General features: G+C 43.0%; 1 protein-coding gene across 1 annotated transcript in view; it reads left to right on the forward strand.

Moving 5' to 3' along the window:
• Positions 1 to 13,048: 13,048 nt before the first annotated feature.
• The window catches only part of PLEKHA2 (pleckstrin homology domain containing A2), an 82,275-nt gene continuing 68,145 nt past the window's right edge, over positions 13,049 to 27,178 (forward strand). The window contains exon 1 of the mRNA XM_042241519.1: positions 13,049 to 13,157. The gene's annotated coding sequence lies outside the window, so the exon portion shown is untranslated. The remainder of the gene's footprint in view (positions 13,158 to 27,178) is intronic.

Genomic DNA, 27,178 nt, shown 5'->3' on the forward strand with positions numbered 1-27,178 from the left:
CCCTAGGCAAAAAAAGTAAAAAAAAAAAAAAAAAAATTAAATTGAATAAAGCTTTTGAAAATGGCTTTCACAAAAGAATGTAACAATCAGTACTGTCACAGTCTACTTTAAAAAATATTTTTATAAAAAGTGGATGAATCAATGAAGAACTCTGTTCAGTTGTGTCGAATAGAAACTCATCTCCAGTGACTTGACAGGGGTTTGTTCTGGGACTTACAGGGCAGCGTGGAAGCTGTTTAGAATTTGTGCAGTGGCTTCAAGGCAGCACCGAGGGGGCTGGCACGTCTGGGTTTCTGCCTGCTGCCTTCCCCGTCTTCACCACGTGGCTTTCAGGCCTTTGCCCTGAGCCCTCTGCCTCTCCTCCCTGGATCTCCCCTGGATGCTGCCTCACTGGCTTCAGACTTTTATTCCAGCGTCATCTCAACGACACATTTGGGTGTACACACAAACTTCACTTCCTCTTTGTTTCCAAGTCTTTCTTCCATGTTTCATTTTTGCTTCTTAGCATTTATTGTTATTTAGTGTGGTGGTGGGTTAGTCGCTAAGCCAAGTTCAACTCTTGCAACCCCATGAACTGTAGCCTGCCAGGCTCCTCTGTCCATGGGTATTCTCCAGGCAAGAATACTGGAGTGGGTTGCCATGCCCTCCTCCAGAGGATCTTCCCCACCCGGGAACTGAACCCAGGTCTCCTGCATTGCAGGCAGATTCTTTACTGACTGAGCTATGAGGGAATCCCCCATTATTTATTATGTATATTTTAATTTTTTTATTGTTTGTTTTCTTTTTCTTCCTCTAGGAAGTAAATGTCATAAAGACACATTTGTTCATTATGGTTTGCGTGGGCATGCATGTGCACACACACACACACACACACACACACACACACACACACACACACAAACTCTTCCACTTTCAGGAAGGACTAAGCCCACACTGGTCTTTCTTTCTTTCCTTCTTTCCTCCCTTCCTCCCTCTCTTCTTTCAGCTTGCTGAAGTTCACACAAAACATTAGTGACTAACCAGAAGAGTATGAACCCCAGTTTCCTCAATTTTTTGCCCTTGCCACCTTCCTTAAATAAGAATGTCCTCAACCATGAAGAAGTAGCCTAACAGGTTTATATTAATAGATATCGACTGCCTGTTGAATTTAGATTTCGCAAAGCTTTTGAAACAAAGCATGGACTAAGGCCGTATTTTAAACTCAGTAGTATAGTATCTCCAATTACCGACATTTCTCAGCAGGTTCGATCGAGATGCTAAAGTATGTGTTTGTTCTGCCATAAATTCCTGATGAACGCTGAGTGCCCCTTTCCAAAAATCCTTATCAAGTAGAAAACACTGCATATAATATGTTAACATGTGTGTAAAACAGGAGGCTGAAAATGTATTAGGATGTTCTTACCAATGCACAAAAAATCCCTGGAAAGACACATGAGTATCGGTCAACGATAATCGTGGGGAGGGGCAATGGGTGGCCGGGGGCACAGGTAGGAGAGGTGACCTGTGTGAATGGTGATGTCACCATGAGACCCAAGGATACCTTTAAATCGGTCACAAAAAGATAAAACAAACAAAAGACCCAAACTGTTCAGTCACTGGGTTGTCCCAGGCTTGGCTGGCTCACTGTGCTAGATGCGAAGCTACCGGGTCCCCAGGGTATGTGGCCCCCCAACAAGCATCTCCTACACTCCCCCTTGTACACTCGCTCCAGCAATAAGGGCCTGCAGCTGTTCCTTGAACAAGCGGATCTCGGGGCCACAAGGGCCTCTGACCTGCGTTCCCTTCGCCTGCAGCCCTCCTGCCCTGTCCTTTCGTGGCTCCCTCCTTCACCTCTGTTGGGTCTCCCCTCCACCTTCCCTCTCCACCTCGGATCCCCATTTCCCCCCACTCCTCCCATTCCACTCCTCCCATTCCACTTACTCCGTCGTCCCCACACTTCTGTCACTTACTCGTAGGTTTCCTTGCTCCATGAGCTCCACGAGCCAGGGACTGTTTTCCTGAGCACCTAGAACAGGGCCTGCCCCAAAGGCGGCATTTCAGACAGCATACATATTTTCTGAATGCATTAATAAGTTCACTAATGAATCCTGTCGAGGAGCTTAATGCAAGGTAGTATTAAAAGCTGCCTAGTTCAGGAGGGGCAAGTAGGTTTCATTCATGGACTGGCTCTGGTTTCAGCTGCTTAGAAAGCTGTATTGAGACTCAGAGACTTTGACTTAGGCCATGAGAATGCTGCGGTCAGTTAACTAACGAGTGTCAACCATGGACCCAAGAGGGAAAAAAGAGCTCGTGTGTCCCATAACAGCAATCTGGTTGGCTTGGCCAAAGACGTGGTCAGATCAAGAGCATTGAGAGTGAAATTAATTTTGAATAATGACCTTGAAAAACTTAACTCTGTATGCCTAACAGCAAGAGAATTTGCTTGTTTCACGTTCCACACGTTTGCCTGCCTGGCTGCTTCACTGCTAAGAGGTTCCCCGTTCAATAGTCTAAATCGAATGTTCCAAAAATCTTAAACATTAATTAATTTTTAAGCAAAATTTATTTGATTGGCTCCAAAATTGGTAGGAATTGCTTTTCAATTCATGGATTTCTGCCAGTTCTAGGAACTCAACTAGAGATTAAAATTTTGTTATCCAATAAATGGGAAAATATGGATTTTTTTAAAAAAGCCGATTAGATTTTGAGCATTATATGAGACTTTCACTTACAAGTAGCAGAAACAACCCAATATAGGTTAAGGAAAAGGAAGGATTTGACGAGTGCCCTCTAGAATTTCACGTGGGGTTTTTACTTCCCCAGGATTGAGGGGCCCAGCTGTTCAGTAGCCCCTACAACTCTTAATATTTTGTTTTTTTCTAACCTGGGGGCTTCATTTTTCTCAGAGCAACTTTCTTTACCAGCCATTGGTAATCAATCTCACATCCAACTTTGACACACACAAGAGGACCTGGATTTTTAAATTCAGCTCTAGACTTTGGCTCAGATGGTAAAGAATCTGCCTGAAATGTCGGAGACCCATGTTCAATCCCTGAGTCTGGAAGACCCCCTGGAGAAGGGAATGGCTACCCACTCCAGTATTCTTCCCTGGAGAATTCCATGGAAAGAGGAGCCTGGCGGACTACAGTCCACGGGGTCCCAAAGAGTCAGACATGACCTGGTGACTAACACTAGAGTCTCTTGGCCTTAGCATCATCTTCTGAGAAACCTCCACGCCATGGGAGCCAAGTGGAAAAAGAAGCAAATACACAGGCTGAAGTGCAAAAGAAGAAAGACAAGGCAGAGGTCCAAGTGAACGTGTATGCCCGTGGCAGCCGCAGGAGCAGAAACAGGGAAGCCTTGTTTCTAGGGACGCTGGGACCAATTTATGGACGGCACGCCTACTGTCTAGAATTTGTCTCAATAGATCTGGAACATCTGGGGCCATTCCGATGGCCTCGATCACCTTTGAGAGACCCACCTTGCTTGTATCAAAATGGTCTCCTTTGGGCCTTTGCCCTGGACCTGTGACCATCTGGACTAGTTCTGGTCTCAGCTGTGACTGAGTGTAACATGTGTACAAGAAATCATCTCTGTTGCTGTCGTAGCTGAAGAAAACAAAATGAATTCAGCTCTGATTTGAAACATCCCAAATAAGTTGATGAATGGGCCAGACATGGGTCACAGACTCATCTATGGACCAATCAACTGAGCCATGTAGGTGGGACATGAGTTTGAGCGAAGTCCAGGAGATGGAGAGGGACAGAGGAGCCTGGCATGCTGCAGTCCAGTCCTTGGGGTCACAGAGTCACACACGACTGAGCGGCTGAACAGCACCCAAGGTGGGATAGGGGGACGGGTTCAAATTAAAGCGGGGATCCATCGGTACCTGAGGAAGAACACGGAGACTCCTTCCCAGGAAGCAGAGAAGCTGGGGCTGGAGAAAGGGCTTTCTTCAGGAGATCCAAGGTGTGGGGAGGGGAGGGGAGGGGGGCTTCCTCAAACCTGAGACATGTGGCCAAGTACACTGGGTGAGTAGACACTGGGGCCAGCTTTCCAGCTTTCCCTCCCTTCCCACCTCAAGCCCTCCCAGCCCTCACCCCAAACGCTCACTGGCTTTTGGCCCCACACAGTTAGCAGCGGTCCTCTTCCGAATCAACAACGCTGATGGAAACGGTATTGTTACTGTTTTCTGGGGTGACCGAGCTTGGCACAGGCCGCTCTTGCCAAAGTCACCTGAAGCGATGTGGGTGGAGCTGCTCTTTTCCTCATGAATTATTCCACCTGCAGTTGACTCACGCTTTATTTTACTTCCCTTTTCACATCTGTTGCCCGGCTCGGCCCTCTGCCACCTGGTATGACTATTTTCCCCTCTTCCTTCCATATTGAACAACCCCATCCTTTCCCCGCTGTGGGGGCACAGTGCCCCAGCGGCCCTGGCAATGTGTCTGCTTCCTCGTAAACAGTCAAGACTTGTGCAGTCTTAACACGAGAAGGGCCTGTAGCAATCAGCCGATCCAATGATTTATCTTCTCCAGGGAGAAAAATGAAGCTAAACGAATATATCTGAATTTCTGAAGGTTGCTCAGGACAGCAGGGGCACAGGATAGCTGAGGTCTTGCTTTCTAGTACCTAGCACAGTGACGTTGCCGGGAACTGGATGAAATGACCAGCCAAAAATAGAAACAAGCTGCTACAGGGAACCACTCAGGCAGTTCCTCGGGTCCTGTGACTAAAATCCCCTGCCACCATCATGCTTTTCTTATTCTCTTTTAAAATAAACCTCTCCGCCTTAATGGACACGTGCACCAAGACTCTCACCAAGGCAGGACGGGCAAATAGTAATCAAGCCACTGTCATGATCGGTGGGTGCCGGGGGCCAGCGTGAGGAACTCCGCCCATGGCAAAGGTCATGAGGAAGGAGGCTTGGCATACGCAAAGGCGTGATCAAGCCTCAGGAAACCCCCTGTTCCCGAGCATCTAACCCCAAAACCAGAGTCTGTTTTATGCTCTCACCTACACCTCTGACTTTACGGGGGGCTCTCCCCCATAACCGTTTCTCTCTGAGAAGGAGTAAACGTGCAGCTCCAAGGCAATAAAAATTCTTGGGCGTGACAAGAGTGTTTCAGCTTATGGACTCCTCTGAAGGTTATCTAGCCCACCTGTATAGGTTTGTCCGGCCACAGGTGATTGTTTACAGCCTCCCAACCTGAGAGGCACGAGATGTTTTAGGCTTACTAAAGGCAAATTCTTTTGGAGAGTTAGAAATTATTAGTATAGTTGGTTAGGAATTATATTGGTGAAGGGTCTCTTCATTTGTTGTGTCAATAATTGCTGCTGATTCCCTGCTCTGGGTGGGACAAGGATGTCTCAGGTCAAACCTCTCTGCTGACAGACTAGCTTGTGTGACAGGATTATCCTTACTGCTGCCACTAGGCACATGATTGTTTACTACCTCTCAACCATAAACAGCACAGAGAGTTTTGGAGTATTTTGAGAGTCTTAATTAGCATAGGACTTTTTCTTCTTGTTGAGTCAATGATTGCCGCCAGGCCTCTATATCCTTAGGCACTTGGGAATATATTAATCAATGTATTTGGAGTATAGCAAAGGAAATATGGTAGTTTTTGATGTTAGCAATACTAGACTTTTTGAGTTAATGGATTTTCTCTTTTGTAATAGATCACTGTACTTTGTTATAAATCACTGTGTCCTTGCTATGTAAAAATGTAGCTTTATCATATCTTAAGACTAAATAGATCTTAAGAGGAGCATTGGTGAAAGGATTTTCATTTGTTGGGCTGATGTTTGCTGCTAAATCTCCATGTTCCCTACTCTTATAATGAATATAACTAGCATATAGGAAGAAATAAGTATTAACCTTTAGGCATATAGGAGAAATAAGTATTAACCTTTAAGATTAATCATGTTAACCTTGGGTTAAATAAATTCCTTTCTTGATTGTAACTCACTACACCCTCACCCTATAGGAATGTAACTTTATTTGGAGGGTGGTGCCTGGTTTAAGAAAAAACACCCTTGGAAGAAATATGTTTTTTTGGTTATCAGAAAGAAAGGATCATAAAATGTAAGCAGGTCTCACTCATGGCCAGAAGATGATGTAATATCCCTAAGACATTTTTTTTATACATTTATGTGAAGGACCTGATTTTGACAAAGGTCAGGACTGCTGACCCCCACGTGACTCTGTATTCATCCCTATGTGTAACAAAAGGTATATAAGCAAACCCAAAAATAAAGAAATCGGATCAGTTTCCGGAAAGACTGATTCCCCCATGTCGCTTCTTTCTTGCTCCCGTTTTTCTGGCTGAATTCCCATCTGGAGCATGGATGCTATTCCACGTAATCCAAGTTATTCAGCCTCTTTTTCTCCACTAATCTTCCTACTGCACTATCCATTTCCAATCTCTCTATATCTGTGATTAAATATGTATTTTTCCAAAGACGCCGACTCCGTCCCCCCACCTTCGAATCACCCTGGATCCACCGGGGCTGGACCCCGGCAGGTGGGGAATGGGGAAAAAAAAAAATCAAACCAAAATTCTCAACCAAGCAAACAAAACACACATCAGTGATGGTCCCTAACCATGGACTTCCCTGGTGGCTCAGACGGTAAAGTGTCTGCCTCCACTGCAGGAGACCTGGGTTCAATCCCTGGGCGGGGAAGATTCTCTGGAGAAGGAAATGGCAACCCACTCCAGTACTCTTGCTTGGAAAATCCCACGGACTGAGGAGCCTGGTAGGCTACAGTCCATGGGGTCGAAAAGAGTCAGACATGACTGAGCGACTTCACTAACCATGAGGAAGTTTTCAACCAGTTTGGGGAGAAAGGGCAAAAATATTTGATCAGGTTTGGAGATCGGGATGTGATGTCGTCAAACACATGTGGAGACCAGGTTCCCAATACTGCCCTAGCTCTGCCTCTTATCTTTATCTCATGCAAAAGAAAATGGAATAAAAACTTCCTCCAACCTCCATAAAAATGCCCCCAAACCTCTCCAGTTTACTCTCAGTTCAGTTCAGTTCAGTCGCTCAGTCGTGTCCAACTCTTTTCGACCCCATGAATTGCAGCACGCCAGGCCTCCCTGTCCATCACCAACTCATGTCTATCGAGTCGGTGATGCCATCCAGCCATCTCATCCTCTGTCGTGGCCAAAGAACTGGAGTTTCAGCTTTAGCATCATTCCTTCCAAAGAACACCCAGGACTGATCTCCTTTAGAATGGACTGGCTGGATCTCCTTGCAGCCCAAGGGACTCTCAAGAGTCTTCTCCAACACCACAGTTCAAAAGCATCAATTCTTCGGTGCTCAGCTTTCTTCACAGTCCAACTCTCACATCCATACATGACCACTGGAAAACCATAGCCTTGACTAGACGGACTTTTGTTGGCAAAGTAATGACTCTGCTTTTGAATATGCTATCTAGGTTGGTCATAAATTTCCTTCCAAGGAGTAAGCGTCTTTTAAATTTCATGGCTGCAGTCACCATCTGCAGTGATTTTGGAGCCCCCCAAAATAAAGTCTGACACTGTTTCCACTGTTTCCCCATCTATTTCCCATGAAGTGATGGGACCAGTTTACTCTAGAGGTTAAATAAACCTAATTATTATGGGAAAGGGATAAATTCCATGTCCTGGGAGCTCAGAGGATGAGAAGAGTGTTTGGGGAGACTCCTCTCCAGGGCTCGGATTAACACCCCTCTTCTGACACCATCAGCTCATCTGACATACGAGAAACTGAAATTCTGTAGCGGGGACAGGAAGAAGAGGACCTGAACTCAGATTGTCTGGCTTGTCAAGTTTCAAGCAATCATATGGAAGCCACAGAAGCGCTCAGTTTTTAAAACATGAAATAGCGCTACAAGGCTCATCACCAAAAATAGCCCCTTGCTTCAACTGTCATCCTTATCTGGGAGGCAGTCACTTTCAACTCAGCTATATCCGATGCTGTTTACTTTCCTAGAATTATATGTCATGCTTATGCTGCTAGTTCTTGATTTTTCCTTCTATGGCTATCTTACTCCAGAATGTGAGATTCTAGCTTCCTTATTACTCTCCCTTCCAGTTACGTAACAATTTTTATCAAATCAACATTCTGTGTTTACGTCAGTAATGTAATAATGTGATGTTTACGTTGACAATGCAAACATTGTTCAGAGAAGTGCCACGTAGCATGTGATGATTACTCTTTTCCTTTCCATATAACTTTTTGTTTTTCCTGGAATTAATAATTGCCTCTTTGTTGTCGTTACTATTGTTTAATTGGTTTTCTATGTGTCTTTAATTCATCTTCTAACTATAAATTATAAAATTATAACTTAAGCATTATAAAATTCTCAATATTATAAATAACATAATTCTATAACCAACAAGAACTATAAAATTCTTTCTAATACAGTCAAACATATCAGGCTCTTAGTTTTTCCTTTGAATGTCTCTGAGATTCAGCAATCTTGGATTTCTCTGTCCTCCAGAAAGCAGATACAGACTGCTTTCCCCCTGGGTTTGCTACACAACTATGATTTGGAAAGTTTCCGTCATCTTCATTGCGGGAATTCTTTCCACCTCTCTCCTGTCTTTGGCCTATTTTTCAGGGATCTTGGTTTGTCTCTTCCTTTGGTAGGGAGGAGTACATCTTCCAGTAGCTTTTTGAGAATAAGGGAATGGCAAGTGAATTTTTTGAGACAACAAATGCCTGAAAACCATCTTTATTCTGTTTTCATAATTGGTCTAAACTATGGTTGGGTATAGAAGTCTAGGTTATAAATTGTTTTCTCCTTTCAGTGCCTTTGGAAGGCCTTGATCCCTTTGTCCTGCTGTTCAGAAGTCTGAAGCCATTCTGACTCCTCGACTTCTCTGAGTGTGATATACTTCTTTCTGGAAGTTTTGGGTCTTCTCTTGACCCCAGTGATGTGAGATGTGTCTTTGTGTGGGTTTGCTTTCACTCTTTGTGCTGGGCACTCATTGGCCATTTTTTAAAAATTATTTATTTTAATTGGAGGCTAATTATAGTACTGTGGTGTTTTTTGCCATACATCCACATAAGTCAGCCATAGGCACTCATGTGTCCGCTTTCCTCTGGGACCCCTCCCACCTCCCTCTCCACCCCATCCCTCCAATTGACGTACTTCAGTTCCGGGACTCTATCTTCATTTAGTTTCTCTGTTTTCTCTTTTCATAACTCTCATTCAGCAGATATTGAGTCTCCTGAATTTATATCCTTTTTTGTCCCATTTTCTTACTTTCCAACTTTTTGTCTATTTTGCTTTTGGTAGATTCCCTCAACTTTACCTTTCAACCCTCCGAAAGATTCTTTCTCTATCATATTTGTAACCTCCGTGACGTTTTTCTTATTTTCTGTATGCTCTCTCTCTCATTAAAAGGCATCCTGATATTTTTAGAAAATTACTATCATTTTGAAAATGATATCTTTTTTTTTTACCTCAGTGTTATATTAATAGTATTTTTTTCTCTCCCTGCATTGCCTTTGTTTCTTCAAAGTGCTCCCCTTCCCCCTCCATTTGTTTTAGTCTACCTTTTACGTTGGAGGATTCCCCCAAATGTTCAATGCTTTTTTTGGGGGGGGGGGGGGGGGCAGTGTGTAGCTTCTGGGATCGTAGTTTCCTGATCAGTGAAACTACTCCAGACTTCAGTTAGCCTGGAGTCCTAACCACTGGACCACTGGGGAGTTCCCTGTTTGGTGGTCCTCATTTTTTTATTCAGCTGCAGCATGCAGGATCTTTTAGTTGTGACACGTGAACCCCTAGCTGTGGGGTCTAGTTCCCTGGCTAGGGATTGAACCTGGCCGCCTGCATTAGGGTGGCAGAGCCTTAGCCACTGGACCACCAGGGAGTTCCCTTCTCTATGGTCCTTGATGGTTCACAGTTGCCGGTGAGGCACTAAAATCTACTTGAAACTGTTGAGCATAACTGTGAGTTTGAAGACAGGTGGGCTGTGTCAAAGCCATTGAACCAGGAGACAAATCCGGGAGACAAATGCTTGATTTTGTAGCATTTTTCTCTTGAGCTGGACCGTTTCCCAGTGAGATTACTCCTCCACATTCTTGCTAGGGGTTAGGGGTGGAAATTGTGAAAATTTAAGCTTTCTTCAGCATTTTTTCCAGCCAAATATAGATGGAGGCCGGGGCAAGTGGTGGCACTCTGTTCAGTACATGGGCTTTCGGTGACTGCCCCTGGCTGTGATTCCACTCTCATTTCTGTCCTTGGTGGAGCCTAGATCCTAAGCCCCAAGGCTTCCGTGTTCACTCTTCTTCCTCCTCACGCAAGCTTTCAACCCATCTTCCTGTTTCCAGCCCCACCCTAACCACACCTCCTCCACACCTCCTCCACCACCCAGTTCAGAGGCTCCTGCTCCTTGAATTCTTGAGCCTGTCTGGGGCTTGGAGATGCTGAACTGCTGGTTTCTTGGTGCTTCCAGTCTTCACAGGTCTAAGTTTTTCTGATATAGTAGGTTAGTTTCCACTGACGATAGCTTTTGTGTTTTTTAAAAGGTTTAACATTTTTTGTTGGTTGTTGCTGTTTTCACATTCTTTGTCCTTGAGGACGTATGTTCCCTTCCTCCTTTGCTATCATTTTAGTGTAGGCTTAAGAGAGAGCAGAGATAAAATTACGTGTCCAGTAGACCATGCTTAACTGGGATTTCCATGTGCCTGTCTGAAAATCCACTGTTCCAGCTTTCTTTCCCTCCCTCCCTCCCGTCCTTTTTCTTTCTTCCTCATTCCTCCCCCTCTCTCTCTCTCTTAGAATGCTGTTCCTCCCTCTTTGAATGTGTTGGGAAGGCTGATGTCCTCTGCTCTTTAAAATATAATACTTTGAATATAAACAGCACCTTGGACTCTGGCTTTAATTTGGACACATCATGGTTCTGCAGTGGATTTAGAAATACCAACAACCCACAGTCTGCACTTCTGAATCTCTTGCCTCTCTGTGCTTGCTGAGAAAACTCTTCGGTATTTTTAGGAAGTGGAGTACTGGCATTTCATCCACTACAGGTCTGAGTAGTTCAGAGTTTAAGTTTCAGAATGGTGGTCCAGGGAGCATAGGGCCAGGTGAGGATGGGACTGGGTATTAATTAGTTGATGAATTAATTTAAAATATATATTGTCTACTATATTCCAGGCACTGTCATAGGTAGAGTGAGTATGTGCATGCTCAGTTACTCAGTCGTGGCTGACTCTGACCCCATGGACTGTAACCCACCAGGCTTCTCCGCCCATGGAATTCTCCAGGCAAGAATACTGGAGTGGGTTGCCATTTCCTACTCCAGGGGATCTTCCCCATCCAGGGACTGAACCTTCATCTCCTGCATTGGCAGGCAGATTCTTTACCACTGAGCCACTTGGAAAGCCTGTCACAGATAGAGGAAATGAGTAAGACATTCAGAGTTCAGTGAGAGAAGACAAACAGCTAAGAAAACGCAACATAAGTGTAAATGTCCTTTATGCTCAACGAAATTAATTTAGCATCTACTGTACGTCTGGCACTGTACTACCATACTTACATTTTATTTATTCCTTACAGTAACACTGTGTGTGGGGCACTATCATAATCTATTTTATTTTATTTTATTTTTATTTATTTATTATTATTATTTTTTAATTTTATAGCTCCCACTCCCCCACAGATCCTCTTTTTTTTTTTTTTTTTTTTAGTTTTTTATTTTTTAAATTTTAAAATCTTTAATTCTTACATGCATTCCCAAACATGAACCCCCCTCCCACCTCCCTCCCCATAACATCTTTCTGGGTCATCCCCATGCACCAGCCCCAAGCATGCTGCATCCTGCGTCAGACATAGACTGGCGATTCAATTCACATGATAGTATACATGTTAGAATGTCATTCTCCCAAATCATCCCACCCTCTCCCTCTCCCTCTGTGTCCAAAAGTCCATTATACACATCTGTGTCTCTTTCCCTGTCTTGCATACAGGGTCGTCATTGCCATCTTCCTAAATTCCATATATATGTGTTAGTATACTGTATTGGTGTTTTTCTTTCTGGCTTACTTCACTCTGTATAATCGGCTCCAGTTTCATCCATCTATTCTATTCCATCATAATCTATTTTAATATAAGGAAGCTGTCAAAATAGAGGAATATACAAGTTTGCCCTCCATCTGTCTCTTCCTCCTTTCTTTCTTCCTTATTTTTTTCCCTTTTGTTTCTTTCCTCCTTTCCCAATTTCCCCCCTTCCTCCTTCTATCTCATCTCTCTCTAGGGGAGAGGTGAGCCATCTCTCCTCCTTGGCCAGGCACCCGAGTGCCCATCATCCTGGGCTTAGCGCCTACAGTCTCAGAGTCCACTGAGCCCCTGCTTTCTGCAGAACCGAAAGCAGGGGCTCTGGTTGCTGCCTGAAACTTGCTCTTCATCCCTGCACATCACCCCTCTCATCTCCTCCCTCCCAACTCCGAATGCAGCAAGAGCATCTCAGGTTGGACCAGAGAAAGAAAAGAACATCCTGCAGGTAACTAGCAGTGTTTCTGAGTGCTGTCTTCAGCTTGGAAAGAAACAGGGGAGAAGAAACAAGTCATGGAAACATTGACCGAAAACTGTCCCAAACTACAAAGAAACTCATTCCTTTTTCTCTTTCTCATTCCACGCCTCGCCCCCTTTCCTTATTCTTGTAACAAAAATGTACCAGGGTATTGAGACACCAGCTAAGGAACGGCTGTGAGCGCAGAGGGCCAGGGAGGGGCTGGGGCTATATCTAGAGAGATTTTTTTTTTTTTGATCACACCACACAGCGTGTGGGATCTTAGTTCCCCAATCAAGGATCGAACCCGTGCTCCCTGCAGTGGAAGCTGAAGTCTGAACTACTCAGCCACCAGGGAAGCCCCTAGAGAGATTCTTTAGAAAAGAAGGTCAGCTGTCCCCCAGAGAAAGATCAAGGGGTCACGGGGATGACTGGGGGAGAGGGAAACACATACACCCCCCTTCTATGAATTTAGTCAGTTTTTCCATTTTTAAAACTGTCTCGGAAACAGGAAATTGCTTGGGTCTCCTGAACCGAGGGGCTCAGGTCTGGTCTTCCTCCTTATCGCTATCACCTTGTCCTTGGCCACATGGAGGTGGCTTCCTACAGTTGATGAGAAGCTGGCTTTCTCGTGCAAAGAGCCTTGTTCTTCCCAAACCAGGGCAGGTAAGTGGAGGCTGGGGATTCCTGAGGGGTTCCTCTCACTAACGATGAAGTAGAGAAGGTTTGTGGTGGGGGTGTGTGGAGGTACCCGAACACCCCAAGTGCTGAGAACGGGAGGCGGGAGTGAGGTACGGACAGAGGTTCTGCTAAATTCTGGAGGCCACCACCTAGATCCAGACCAGTTCTCAAGGGAGGCCAAAAAAAGGTTTGAAATTCAAATTATTTTTGGTGCTTGGGAGATGGGAGGGGAGTGAGAGAGGGCAGTGATAGTAAACAGAACAGAAGGGGAAAGAAAAATGAAAGGCTTGATCGGTGTCTTTCCTAAGAAGCAGCTCAGGATAACGTGTGGCAAAGGTGATCAGACTTGCAGCTGGACTTGAATGATGTTTTCTGTTATGTGTCCATGGGTTAGCCTGTGATGGGGAATATTTACAAATTTCATGCAGCTTTGGTGTCTGCCCTGAAAGCAGAGGCTTTTAATAAGCTCTCTCCTTTTTTCAGCTGCTGTTTTTGAGGTGACGACGCAGAGGTGTTTTTCCCACACTGTACCCACACGCTCTCTGCTTCTCTCAAGACAGTTCCGGGTCTCAGTTTCCCCCGACAGCGTCCGTCCTTTCACGCATATCATAGCCTGTTTTGTTATTGTTGTTGTTTTTACTCTGGCTAAGGAGGATAGGAACACCATAGGAGGGACGGATAAACATGGGCCCTGTGATGAGAGGCGAGAAAACATCAGCTCTATTTGGGAATTCGGTGGAGGGAGCAATAAACGATCTTTGGCACTTCGTTCTTTTCAGGACAGTTTCTCTCATCTCTGAAAATGAATGATCGCGATGAGCAAGGGTTGCCAGGTAGACCGTAGATACTAGACATGCAGTTCGATTTGAATTTTAGACAAACAGCGAATACGTTACTAAAAGTCTAATGTTACAGTTCTGTGTATTTGAGGTAGTTCTTAAGTCACCTCGGTGGCTCAGACGGTAAAGACTCTGCCTGCAATATGGAGGACCTGGGTTTGATCCCTGGATGGGGAAGATCCCCTGAAGAAGGAAATGGCAACCCACTCCAGTATTCTTGGCTGGAAAATCCCATGGAGGGAGGAGCCTGGTGGGCTACAGTCCATGGGGTCCCAAAGAGTCGGACATGACTGAGCAACACACTGAAGTCCCCCCCCCCCCCCCCGGCTGGTGTTCTAGGTGGTGTTTAAAGGATGGGCCCCCACAGGACTCAGACTTAGGAGAATCAGTTTCTGCATCTCCCGGAGACGGACAGACAGCCACGTCTCACGTCCGCCTGCCCACCTGTCTCTGCTCCCACATGGCCTTTCACACCAGCCTTCTCTCTCTTCTAAAAAAGGAAACAAAGGCATTGCCCTTTGTTGTAAAAACCTCCAGGGTGGAGACAGGGGGTGAATAAAAATATCTCTGTTTGCACTGCTGTATTTAAAACAGATGACCAATAAACAAATGAATTACTTTTGAAAAAACGTTAAAATAAAAATAGGGCAAGGGACTTCACTGGTGATGTAGTTGGTAAGACTTCCTGCTTCCACTTCAGGGGACACAGGTTCCATTCCTGGTTCGGAAACTAAGATCCCACATGCCGCTCTCCATGGTCAAAATAAACATCTGTGTTTGCATTGAGAAAGCAAAAGCCTTTTGTAACTGAGGTGCAAATCACTTTGCAAGGTAGGTGGCTTCCCGGGTATGATCTTCTGTAAAACTTGGAAGAAAAACACCTAACTGAGTTGACCACTGATAGATCATTATAGCAATTTTAAAAAAAGAAGACTTTATTTTTAAGAGCAGTTTCAGGTTTGCAGGAGAACTGAGCAGACAGTACAGAGTGTTCCCATATGCTTCCCCCAACCGCCCCCACAGAGTAATTTTTGAAGTGATGGCTGACCTACAGTTCGAAGGAGTTAAAAAAAATTGAGCAACGCTGCCAAATTCAGCTCTGCTGAAAAGCAGATTTCTTTTTGTTTTATTTTTTTTAATAAACTTTTAATTTTATACTAGAGTTGTAGCCTATTAACAATGTTGTGATAGTTTCAGGTGGACAGCACAGGGACTCAGCCATACACATACATGTATTCTCCCCCAAAACTCTCCTCCCATCCAGGCTGCCACATAACATTGAGCAGAGTTCTCTGTGCTATACAGTAGGTCCTTGTGAGTTTTCCATTTTAAATATAGCAATATGCCCATGTCGATTCTAAACTCCCTGACTCTCCTTCCCACCTCCCCCTCCTTCCCATAAGCTTGTTCTCTAAGTCTGTGAGTCTTCTGCTTTGTATCATGTCTTTTTAAGATTCCACATATAAAAGATAAGTGAGTGAAGTCGCTCAGTCTTGTCATACAATATTTCTCCTTCTCTGTCTGATTTATTTCACTCTTATGACAATCTCTAAATCCATCCATATTGTTGCATGCGGCATAATTTCATTATTTTTAATGGTTGAGTGCACACATACAGTAAAATCCCATTGTATGTATGGACTACGTCTTCTTTATCCATTCCTCCACTGGCGGACATTTAGGTGGCTTCTATCTCTTAGCTATTGTGAACAGTGCTGTGATGAACATGAAAAATAGATTTTAAATTCCCTTGCAAAGGTGAACTGGCTAGAAATCTTTGCACAGGGTTTGTGTTCACTCAGTCATAACAGACTCTGCTCGAAAGCCTTTCCTCTGATTAACCCTAAACACTGCTGTAACAAAACTCCATACAGCCCCATCTATTTGTTCTGGTCAACAGGTTTCCTCAGTCCATGAAAATAAGAAATAGGGATCGTATTGGTGCTATACCTGCTCATTCTTGCACTAAGTAATATTAATTGATGAATATTTGAACTGTTACATATATATGTAAATATATAAAAACATTTTAAAATTCATCCTCATCCATCTCATTAAGAGAATAATTTCCAGTAACATTTTATTGCTTCATGTTTCGTGATCAATGACATTTGTATTTATCTTGTTACAAATTATGGCAATGATGAATTAGTCTCCAAAAATATGTCTTCACACTTGGAGCCTGAAGGTTGCAGGATAGTTTTTAATTTCTAAATTGTAAAATCAATTTATAGAGGCATTTTTGTTTCAGAAAATGGGATGGGGTAATCGGTAAGAGATGTCCAAATAGTAGATGTTCAAGTAATAAAAGACGTCAAAAATATATGACATTTGGACAAACTTCTCTGGAAGCGGAATGAAAATAGAGTTTAAGGAGGAAAGGGAAAAAATTAACATCTCTGACTGTTAGAGAGCTACTTGTTCATTTCCAAAAAGGAATGGGGGTGTCAAGTTACTATGATACTTGATTTCTATTGGATACCTTTAAAAAGAGTGATATGACAGTTTCATTTAAAAATATCCTATGTTAATTAACGATTGGCAGAACACATTTTTTGCAATCACTCAAACTTGTGATTAAAAGTTACAAATGTCAATTTGAAAATGTGTGTAGAGATACATAGTCTTCCAGCATTTAAAAAATTAATGTTAACTTATTTACTTTATTTTTGGCTGTGCTGGGTCTTTTTGCTATAAGCGGGTTTTCTCTCGTTGCAGTGAACAGGGGCTACCCTCCAGCTGCTGGGAGAGGGCTTCTCACTGCGCTGGCTTCTGTTGCTGTGGAGCACAGGCTATAGGCACAAGGGTTCAGTAGCTGCAGAGTCCTGGCCCAGCTGCCCCTTGACATGTGGCATCCTCTGGGACCAGAGATTGAACCTGTGTCTCCTGCAATGGCAGGTGGATTTGTAAACACTGGCCCACCAGGGAAGTCCTCCAGCAATTTTTAGCGGGTGTTGGTGAAGAAGTTTGAAGATCACTGTTTTATATCATTGTCTCCCTGCCATTTCTGCTCATAATACTTACATTTCTAGACACTTTATAACTCTGAACAATAAAACATGTCAGCGTCATTTTACTAAAATTTCAGAGGATTCCTGGTCCCAAGTTCTTGGTACCCCATCATGCTGCCCTTCTACTCTGAACTGGGTGGTAGTTGCAGGGTCATGATACAAGGGCTTAAATTGGAGAAACCAAAAATAAACCAGCCCCTGGAGCTCACCACCAAACTATTTCAAGAACACGCAGTTACTTTTCATTGGCCATGGTTTGACTCATGGTGTACTCAGTAACATGCAATTACAAAGCTACATTCTAACAGACTTGACTTCTACCCTAACGCTTGCTTGTCACCTTCTGAGTATAGGGAGCCACCGCAGTCCTGGATAGTAACTAACCGAAGTCATCTAACGGACCCTGATGCGAACCCCTCATAGGAGAGTGGCTTTCTCGAATACCAGCCGAGGTTCTGGTGGATTTTCTTTTTAAGGAAGGCAAAAAAAAAAAAAAAAAAGAATGGAAGCAACCATATGCCCATATGGCAGAAGAAATCCACATGGAGAAGCTGGGTCACAGGGACTGTAGCAGTTGAAGTTGGGGAGAAATGAGGAACTAAAGAGCCTCTTGATAAGGGTGAAAGAGGAGACTGAAAAAGTTGACTTGAAACTCAGTGCTAAAAAACTAAGACCATGGCATCTGGTTCCATCACTTCATGGCAAATAAAAGGGAAAAAATAGAAGCAGTTACTTTTCTTTTCTTTTCTTGGGCTCCAAAATCACCATGGATGGTGACTGCAGCCATGAAATTAAAAGATGCTGCTCTTGGAAGAAAAGCTATGACAAACCTAGACAATGTATTAAAAAGCAGAGACACCACCTTGCTGACAAAGGTCCATCTAGTCAAAGCTATGGTTTCTTCAGTAGTCATGTACAGATGTAAGAGTTGGACCATAAAGAAGGCTGGGCAACAAAGAATTGATGCTTTCAAAGTGTGGTGCTAGAGAAGACTCCTGAGAGTCCCTTGGACTGCAAGGAGATCAAACCAGTCAATCCTAAAGCAAATCTACCCTGAACATTCATTGGAAGAGCTGTTGCTAAAGCTGAAGTGCCAATACTTTGGCCACCTGATGCAAAGAGCTGACTCATTGGAAAAGACCCTGATGCTGGGAAAGCCTGAGGGCGGGAGGAGAAGGGGCTACAGAGGATGAGATGGTTCGATAGCATCACTGACTCAATAGACATGAATTTGAGCAAACTCTGGGGGAGAGTGGAGGACAGAGGAGTCACAGTCCATGGGATTGCAAAGAGTCGGACATGACTTAGCGACTGAACAACAACATAGTCATTTAACAATGTTGTGATAGTTTCAAATTTGAGAAGCACTGTTCTTCACATCAGAACAGAAAAGTAAATGATAGTTCTTTCTGTGATGTGCACATTGAGACCTACTCTTTTATTCACTTTCAAATATACAATGTGGTGCAGTTAGCTATAGTTACCATGCTATACAATCCACCCCCAGAACTTATTTATCTTATAACTGGAAATTTGCACCTTTTGACCACCTTCTCTCCCCCTACATCGACCCCCAGCCCTAGCTCCCACCACTCGCCTCTGGCGACCACCAATCTGTTCTCTGTTTCTGTAAGTTCAGGGGTTTTTAGATTCCACAGAAGAGTGAGATCATATAGAATCTGTTTTTCCTCTGTCTTACTTCACTTAGTATAATGCCTTCAAGATCCACCCATGTTGTTGCAAATGGCAGAATTTCCTTCTTCTTTTTGGCTGAATAGTATTTCATTGAATATATGTCACGCTTTCCGTATCTATTCATTTGTCAGTGGGCACCTAGTTTGTTTCTTATTTTATTTTTATTTATTTATTTATTTATTTATTTATTTATTTTTACCTAGTTTGTTTCTACGTCTTGGCTATGGTGAATAATGCTGCAATGAATCTGGGAGTGCAGATATCTTTTTTGAGATAGTGATTTTGTTTCTTTCTGATATATACACAGAAGTGGAACTGCTGGATCATACGATCGTTCTATTTTTAATTTTTTGAGGAACCTCCATACTGTTTTCCATAGTGGCTACACCAATTTGCATTCCAACAGGGCCCAAGGGTTCCCTTTTCTCCACATCCTTGCCGACTTGTCCTTCGCTGTCTTTTTGATAAAAGCCATCCATATTCATGTGAAGTGATACTCATTGTGGTTGTGACTTGCATTTCCCTACTGGTGAATGATGCTGAGCATCTCTTCATGTACCTGTCAGCTATTTGTATATCTTCTTTGGAAAAATGTCTATTCAGCTCTTCTGCCTATTTAAAAAATCAGATTGTTGGGTTTTTCCTTGTTGTTGAGTTACATGAATTCTTTATATATTTTGGATATTAACCCCTTATCAGATATATGATTTGCAACATTTTCTCCCATTCTGTAGGGTGCCTTTTCATCTTGTTGATGGTTTTCTTTCCTTTGCTTTCTTCCTGGGTAGAAGAATTTTAGTTTGGTGTAGCACCATTTGTTTGTTTTTACTTCTGTTGCCTTTTTTGGCTTTTGGTGTCAAATCCAACAAGAATAATTTCCAAGACCAATGTCAAGGACCTTACCCATTATGTTTTCTTCTAGAGTTTTATGGTTCCAGGTCTTCCATATTTTAATTTGTACAATTTTCTTTTCATGTACTTTTACTTTAAAATCTTTTGTAGGGGCATTAAATAATTTGAAAAAAAGTATATTACTAAGCAAAAGAAATATAATGCACATGATATAATATTTTAAAAATATATAAGAGCATGAATGAATCCTGTCCTCTCTTAACCACCTCAGAAATGATCTCCTCGAATTCGCCACTCTTACAAGCAAAACTGTATGAAACTTCTCACCTAAAATCAAGGCGCCCATCACAGTTCAACCACTTTTTCCTACCTCAAAGTCATCACCGAAAGTGATGCAGATTGTCTTGGGCACATATCACTTCGGGGAATGCTTATTAACTTTTCTTTCTCTCCTTCGTTGTTATCAACTAATCCATTTACAGAGAGAAATCAACTGAATAAAGTCATTTTTCCCTCCCCTGGCCCTCTCCATCTCCAAAAGCTTTTCTATTTTCTTGGTTTCTAGTCCACTGAGGACTGGGAAACCACATAACTGGACCTTTTGAAATTAGATCTTCAGCCAGAATCAGTAAGCAAGCCTAAAAAAGCATCTCTGTGAAGACACAGGGACTTGGCTACTCAGAGGCTCTTTCTCTCTTATCTTCCAGTTCAGAGTTCTCTTCCAGAGATTGAAGTTGCCAGAAAGTGACCTCCAGGTCAAGACCATGTTCCTGATATGTCTGGCAGCCAGCCAGGACTGTGACATCTTCTGACATCAGATGATGGAAGGAGCATTTGGCCACTTATCCAATTAGAACATCCAAACCGTCATTATGTATTAGGTGTAAGGATAAATTTAGCTTGTTATTGTTTAATTACTAAATGATGGAATGAAGCTGAACTGGGTTTAACTCTCCAGCCTAGTGTTACACTTAATTTTAACAAAGTTTGACAGAGATGTGGAGTCATTGTACAAATTATGATGAAATTTGAAAGAAGATGCCTTAGTAAATTACCTGTCTCCGGTGACTCACACTGAACTTCACAGGTCTCGAGGTTCAAACTGCCAGTCAGGTTTCACATATCTTTTCCAGTGGCAGGAGTTTTAATGTGAATGGATACAAAATTGGCTAAAATTTCTCAAAAAATATATCCATGGACTCACAAGTATTTTTAAGTTGAAGATAAAGTTAGTTCTTTTTTTTTTTTTTTTTTTTAGTCACAGAGCAACTATAAGATGTCTGCGGTATTTTTAAATTAAAAGCTAGTTATTTGCCTAGCTTGGCAAGTTCAGAAATAGAAAAGACTTTTTAGAATAAAGTATTTGTTCATTCTTCCTCTTTTGTACCTTTTGAACTTTGTACTGTGTGCATGTATTTCCTAATAACAAAATAATGGAAGGACATAAATCCATCTGTCCAAATATCCTGTTTGATTTTCTTTGTTTTGTAATCACCAGCTTGTGTTGAGAATCACTGAGGTAATAGCCAATCTGGTTCACTGACCACCACAGGCATCTCTTGGAATAAACTGGACAGAGTTTATTCCAGCTACCAACTTTGACCACCTTCACCCCAGTATTTTCTAATTGTAGCCCTCATGTAGGCTCTGTGCTGAGGAAATGAATTATGAAACTAGTCTAAGAAAAAATATGTTAACTATAGTACCAAAGCACGGTCATGGATCCACACCTTAGGTATCAATGTCTGTCTGTTCATTCTCTCTCTCTCTGGTTCCACAGACCCAGTTCTTTCCCTGTAATCACAGGGAATGCAGGAATCCCAGCCATGCACTGCCCTTATTCAAACTGACGGAAAAACAATACCATCGCATGAATCAATAGGAACGGTGCATTTGGCCAGGAGACTGTGATTTCTGGGGACTGGACGGGCGCTTCGTTTTGAAGTTTATATTAGCATCAGATTTAACAGTATGGCAATGTTTGCCAAACTTTGTCACTGGGAAGTAATTCTGGCCTGTATCCGTAAGCACTGTCTCTCTCTATATGTATGAGTATAAAAAGTACTATAGAGTGGGTGGCTTAAACAACAGAAATTTCTTTTCTCAGCGTTCTAGGGGCTGGAGTCCAGGAGGGGGTTGCCAGCTAGGTTGGGCTCTGGAGAGAGCTCTCTTCTAGGATTGCAGATGGCTGCCCTCTTGTTGTGTGTTCACACGGCCTTGGAGACAGGGCGAGATCGCTTCCTCTTCTTATATGGCTATCAGTTCTGTTGGATTAGGACCTCACCCTTATGAGCTCAGTTAACCTTAACTCCTTCTTGAAAGGCTCTATCTCTAAATGCAGTCAGATTGTGAGTTAGGTCTTCAGCATACATGTTTTATTTTGAGAGGCAGCGTAATTCACCATATAATATACACATATCAATATGTATATACTTGTGTATATAAAATTTGATTTGACATACACACTTCCAGGTATTTCATGGAAGTTTTCTCCCTTTTGATTTTACTTTATTACCATCCCTTACCACTCTTTCCCTTATCCATAAACAGAAATTGCCAGTGTTCTTCTATCGTTTTCTGTTCTCAAAGCTGAGGATTGGAGCTAAGCAATAAAGCTGAGTGTTGGGCGGGGACCACTGAACCAAGACAGAATTCATGTCTGGCTCTGTGATTCCAAGAGTGTACCTCTCTCCTTAAAAACCTAAATTCTTTCACCTGTGTAAAACAGGATTGATAATCTATAATCCTGTGAAAGTGTGAAGAAGGAACAGGTAATAATTTGTCGCGTAATGTGAGCTCTTTTTAGTAAAAGTTTCAAAATGAAATGCAAAGATTTTCATCCAAAGGTATGAAACTGTTAAAATTTAACTGACATTCTCAGCAATTACCATGTGCCCTAAGAACATTAACTCACTGAATCTCAACAACAGTGGTATGAGATAGGTTATGTGTTATCACCACCTTTTCTATTTTATAGAAACACAGGAAACCAGAGTATCTGGTGCATGACTACACAGCTCATTTGGGAGAGTCAGGAGTCACATCCCTGGTGGTAGCTTTGGTGTTAGAGACCAGGTACCATGAAGCCACGAACTATGAAATTGCTGCTTATTCACTTCTAATTGTGTGACTCCCTTGTTCAAAAACCTCCACTAGCTCTTTTTTCTTTTTTTTGATGTGGACAATTTTTTAAAGCCTATATTGAATTTGTTACAGTGTTGCTTCTGTTTTCTGTTTTTTTTGACTGAGAGGCATGTCAGATCTTAGCTCCCTGACCAGGCATCGAACCCACACCTGTTTCACTGGAAAGCAAAAATCTTAACCGCTGGCCCGCCAGAGAAGTCCCTCCAGTGGCTCTCAAAGCCTAAAGTAATATGTACAACTCATTTGCTTAACAATAAATACCCTCGGGCAACCTTTCTTTCCTGTTTTGCTCCCCATGAAAATCCTTCCTGCATTCTTCCTGGTCCCCCTGTACTCCAGCTGAAATGGACCAATCCCTTTATCTGAATCCACCTATTCTAACACCTGTCTCCACCTTCTATATTTTACACCATTCACATCTTCAAGGTCCCTCCAAAATGCAGTCTCTTCCTACATTTTCTCCTGCACCTCTCAGCTCTAGCTGGCTGATTTTTCTTTCCCACAGAATTTTCTCTCTCTTCTCTGCATGTATTAATATGAGCTTCTGGCTTTTATGATATTTCTTTCTGTATGCTATATTCCCTCCCAACTAAATGATGGGATCCTTGAGGGCTGCAATATGCTTTCTCGGAGCTCTTTAACACTTTTCATTAAAATTTTAAATCATTATTTTTTGGTAACCAAATGTATGCAGATTTATTGGAAAAAATAAAACATTACAGAAATACATCTCTTAAAAACTGAGATCTATCATTAGAACCCTTCCTCTTCCGCCCAAAGAGAACTGTGGTTAACAGTTTGCAATGCAGTCTTTTAAACCTTTTTTTTCACTTAATAAACATACAATTTTTATGTACACAAATGGGATTCTACTATATAGGCAAATTTGTACCTTCCTCCCACTTAATCAATATTTTTCATATAAAGAGGTATCTCATTTTTTTTTAACAGCCACTCAGTATAATACTAAATGAAATCAACTCTGAATATTCACTGGAAGGACTGGTGTGGGAGCTGAAGCTCCAATACTTTGGCCACCTGATGCAAAGAGCCAACTCATAGGAAAAGACCCTAATGCTGGGAAAGATTGAGGGCAGTAGGAGATGGGGGCAACAGAGGATGAGTTGGTTGGATGTTTCACTGAGTCAGTGAGCATGAGTTTAAACTAACTCCAGGAGATAGTGAAGGACAGAGAAGCCTGGCGTGCTGCAGTTTATGTGGTCGCAAAGAGACGGGCATGACTTAGCGACTGAACAAAAACAACATAGTATAAAATTATGTGGCTGTAACAGTACTTACCTGTTCAGTCCCTCGTTGAGGAATATGACAGTGATTTCCAAATTTCACTATTATGAGCAATGCTGAAGCAAATGTATTATTCGATATATATACTCTTCGTTGTTCTGATTCACCCACCACTTTGAGGGGAACTTGAAAGACTGAGAAAGCTGGACAGATCACCAAGAAGCTGCCTGGGCCTGAACCAATGTGCTTCTTGTCATAAAGGAGGGCACTGGAAGCAGGAATGTCCTCAGCACTCTACTGGGGGACGCCAGAGAGGCAACCCTGACCAGCCCCAGTTCTTTGTGAATAAGTTGGACGAGAGAGCCCACACACCGAACGATGCGGCCCGAGGGCCTGCCTGGCTATGGATCCCACTTGATCCACTCTCATTATCCCAGCGGACCCTTGGGTCACCCTTGATGTGGCAGGTAAAACTGAATTTCTTGTGTCTACTGGAGCTGCCCGCTCTGCTCTGACTCGGCCAGCCGGCCCCCCTCTCCATCTGTGGACCACACTGTGACAGGAGCTGGTAGACAGCCCAAGGGAGAGCGATTTGCATCTCTCCTTGGCTTCCCAGGTGGCACAGTGGTAAAGAATCTGCCTGCAATGCAGGAGACACAGGAGACTTGGGTTCAATCCCAGGATTGGGAAGATCCCCTGGAGAAGGAAATGGCAACCCACTCCAGTATTCTTGCCTGGAAAATTCCATGGACGAGAAACCTGGTAGGCTACAGTCCATGGGATCACAAAGAGTCGGCCACGACTGAGCACATACTCTTTACATACACAGAAACATACATTCCATATATGTTATCTGTATCTACAGATGACTTTCTGCAGGACAAATCTTCTGGACATGAAATTGCTAGCCAAAATGGAATGGATATTCTAAATGATGATAATTATCGAATATGTGTAGGGAAAATATCTTGTTTTATGTCTTCCTGTATGTATCCTTCACAACCTCCGTGGTTAAGGGGGCTGGCTCTGGCATCCAACTGGACAGGTTTGTGACTGGGCTTGGTCCCTATGTTTTAGTCACCTCATCTATAAAATGGGGAAATAGTTGTACCTTACTCCTTGTGTTGTAAGACTTAAATAAAACAATACATGTAAAGCAATTAGCATTTAGTAAGTACCTGGAAAATAAGTAAGTGCAAGATACATGGGAGGCTTCCCTGATGGCTCACTGGGTAAAGAACCTGCCTGCAATGCAGGAACTGCAGGAGACAATGGGTTTGATCCCTGGGTCTTGAAGATCCCCTGGAGGAGGAAACGGCAACCCACTCCAGTATTCTTGCCTGGGAAATCCCATGGACAGAGCAACCTGGTGGGCTACAGCCTAAAGGGTCGCAAGGTGTTGGATGTAACTGAGCACAAGATATATGGGAGGAAAACATGGTTAATAGGTTCAGATAACTGTTCGCTGAGTGAATAGGACTGAACAGAACAATAGTAGTTTGAGTAATCTTTCGAGAAATGGATGGTATGTGGCTACTGAAACCAATAGCAACTCTACAAAATGACCAGCTAGCATTAGAAGTGCAATGGCTTTGGAACAATTTAACTTTGTGCAAAATGAACCGGTCTGAACCAGGATCAACCACTGACCTCGGCCTCTTCAGTCCCACACTTTCCCCAACAGAACTCGCTGGCCCCAGCTGCAACCTGGTACCTTATATAATGTGTGTCTCTAAGGACAGAGAACAATGCGGTTCCCTGGGGGGAGCCCTGGCTCAGCACCGAAGGTTGTTAGGGCACCTGGTAAGCCAGCGGTGAACACTGAAAATGAATAGAAAGTGCATAAATGGCTGGAGTATAAGACTCTCTGTTTAAACTCTTAGGTTCTGCCTAGTCTCCATTGTCATGGGAAGGTTCCTGTATCAATACTAAGATTCTCCACCCTGGGTTCCAGAAACATCTCTGCCACTAATCAGCTGCAAAACCTTGAGCAAACTGTTGAAACTCATTTGCACTGACACAACATGGGACTGAAATAGCTGCTGTGAAAGGCCCTTTTTGACATTCCTTTCCCCACAGGCAGAGTCACATTTTCAGACGTCTGGGCTGTCTATTGCACTGAAAAAAAAAAAAAAAAGCCCGCATAAAATCAGTCAATGGAAATATTTTCAAAATGTGTCAGAGATGGTCAATGGACCACAGCAGGGCCCAGACTCAATTGACCATCTTTGTCTCTATGGTAGAAGGTGATGGGGTCTTCTGAGGAAGCACCAGAAATACAGAAGTTGGACTGGGGCCAGGTCCTGGCCAGGGACAAGTCTGGCAGTAAATGGGGCTTCCCAGTGAAGGATAAGCATCACTGGAAGTGTACCAGTGACCCTTCTCCTAGCCTAACATCGGAGTCGAACTGCACCGGTCTTCTCAGGCCTATTTCTTTTTTTTTTTTTTTTAATATAAATTTATTTATTTTAGTCGGAGGCTAATTACTTTACAATATTGTATTGGTTTTGCCATACATTGACATGAATCCTCCATGGGTGTACATGTGTCTCCCATCCTGAACCCCCCTCCTACCTCCCACCCCATCCCATCCCTCAGGGTCATCCCAGTGCACCAGCCCCGAGCACCCTGTCTCATGCATTGAACCTGGACTAGCGATTCATTTAACATATGGTAATATACATGTTTCAATGCCATTCTCCCAAACCATCCCACCCTCTCCCTCTCCCACAGAGTCCAAAAGACTGTTCTATACATCTGTGTCTCGCATACAGGGTTATTGTTACCATCTTTCTAAATTCCATACATATGCATTAGTATACTGTATTGGTGTTTTTCTTTCTGGCTTACTTTACTCTGTATAATCATCTCCAGTTTCATCCAGCTCAGTAGAACTGATTCAAATGTATTCTTTTTAATGGCTGAGTAATACTCCATTGTGTATATGTACCACGGCTTTCTTATCCATTTGTCTGCCAATGGACATCTCGGTTGCTTCTATGTCCTGGCTATTACAAACGGTGCTGTGATGAACATTGGGGTACACGTGTCTCTTTCAGTTCTGGTTTCCTCGGTGTGTATGCCCAGCAGTGGGATTGCTGGGTCGTCTGGCAGTTCTATTTCCAGTTTTTTAAGGAATCTCCACACTGTTCTCCATAGTGGCTGTACTAGTTGCATTCCCACCAACAGTGTAGGAGGGTTCCCTTTTCTCCACACCCTC

This window comes from Ovis aries, chromosome 26, assembly GCF_016772045.2.
Source record: "Ovis aries strain OAR_USU_Benz2616 breed Rambouillet chromosome 26, ARS-UI_Ramb_v3.0, whole genome shotgun sequence".
NCBI lineage: Eukaryota > Metazoa > Chordata > Mammalia > Artiodactyla > Bovidae > Ovis > Ovis aries.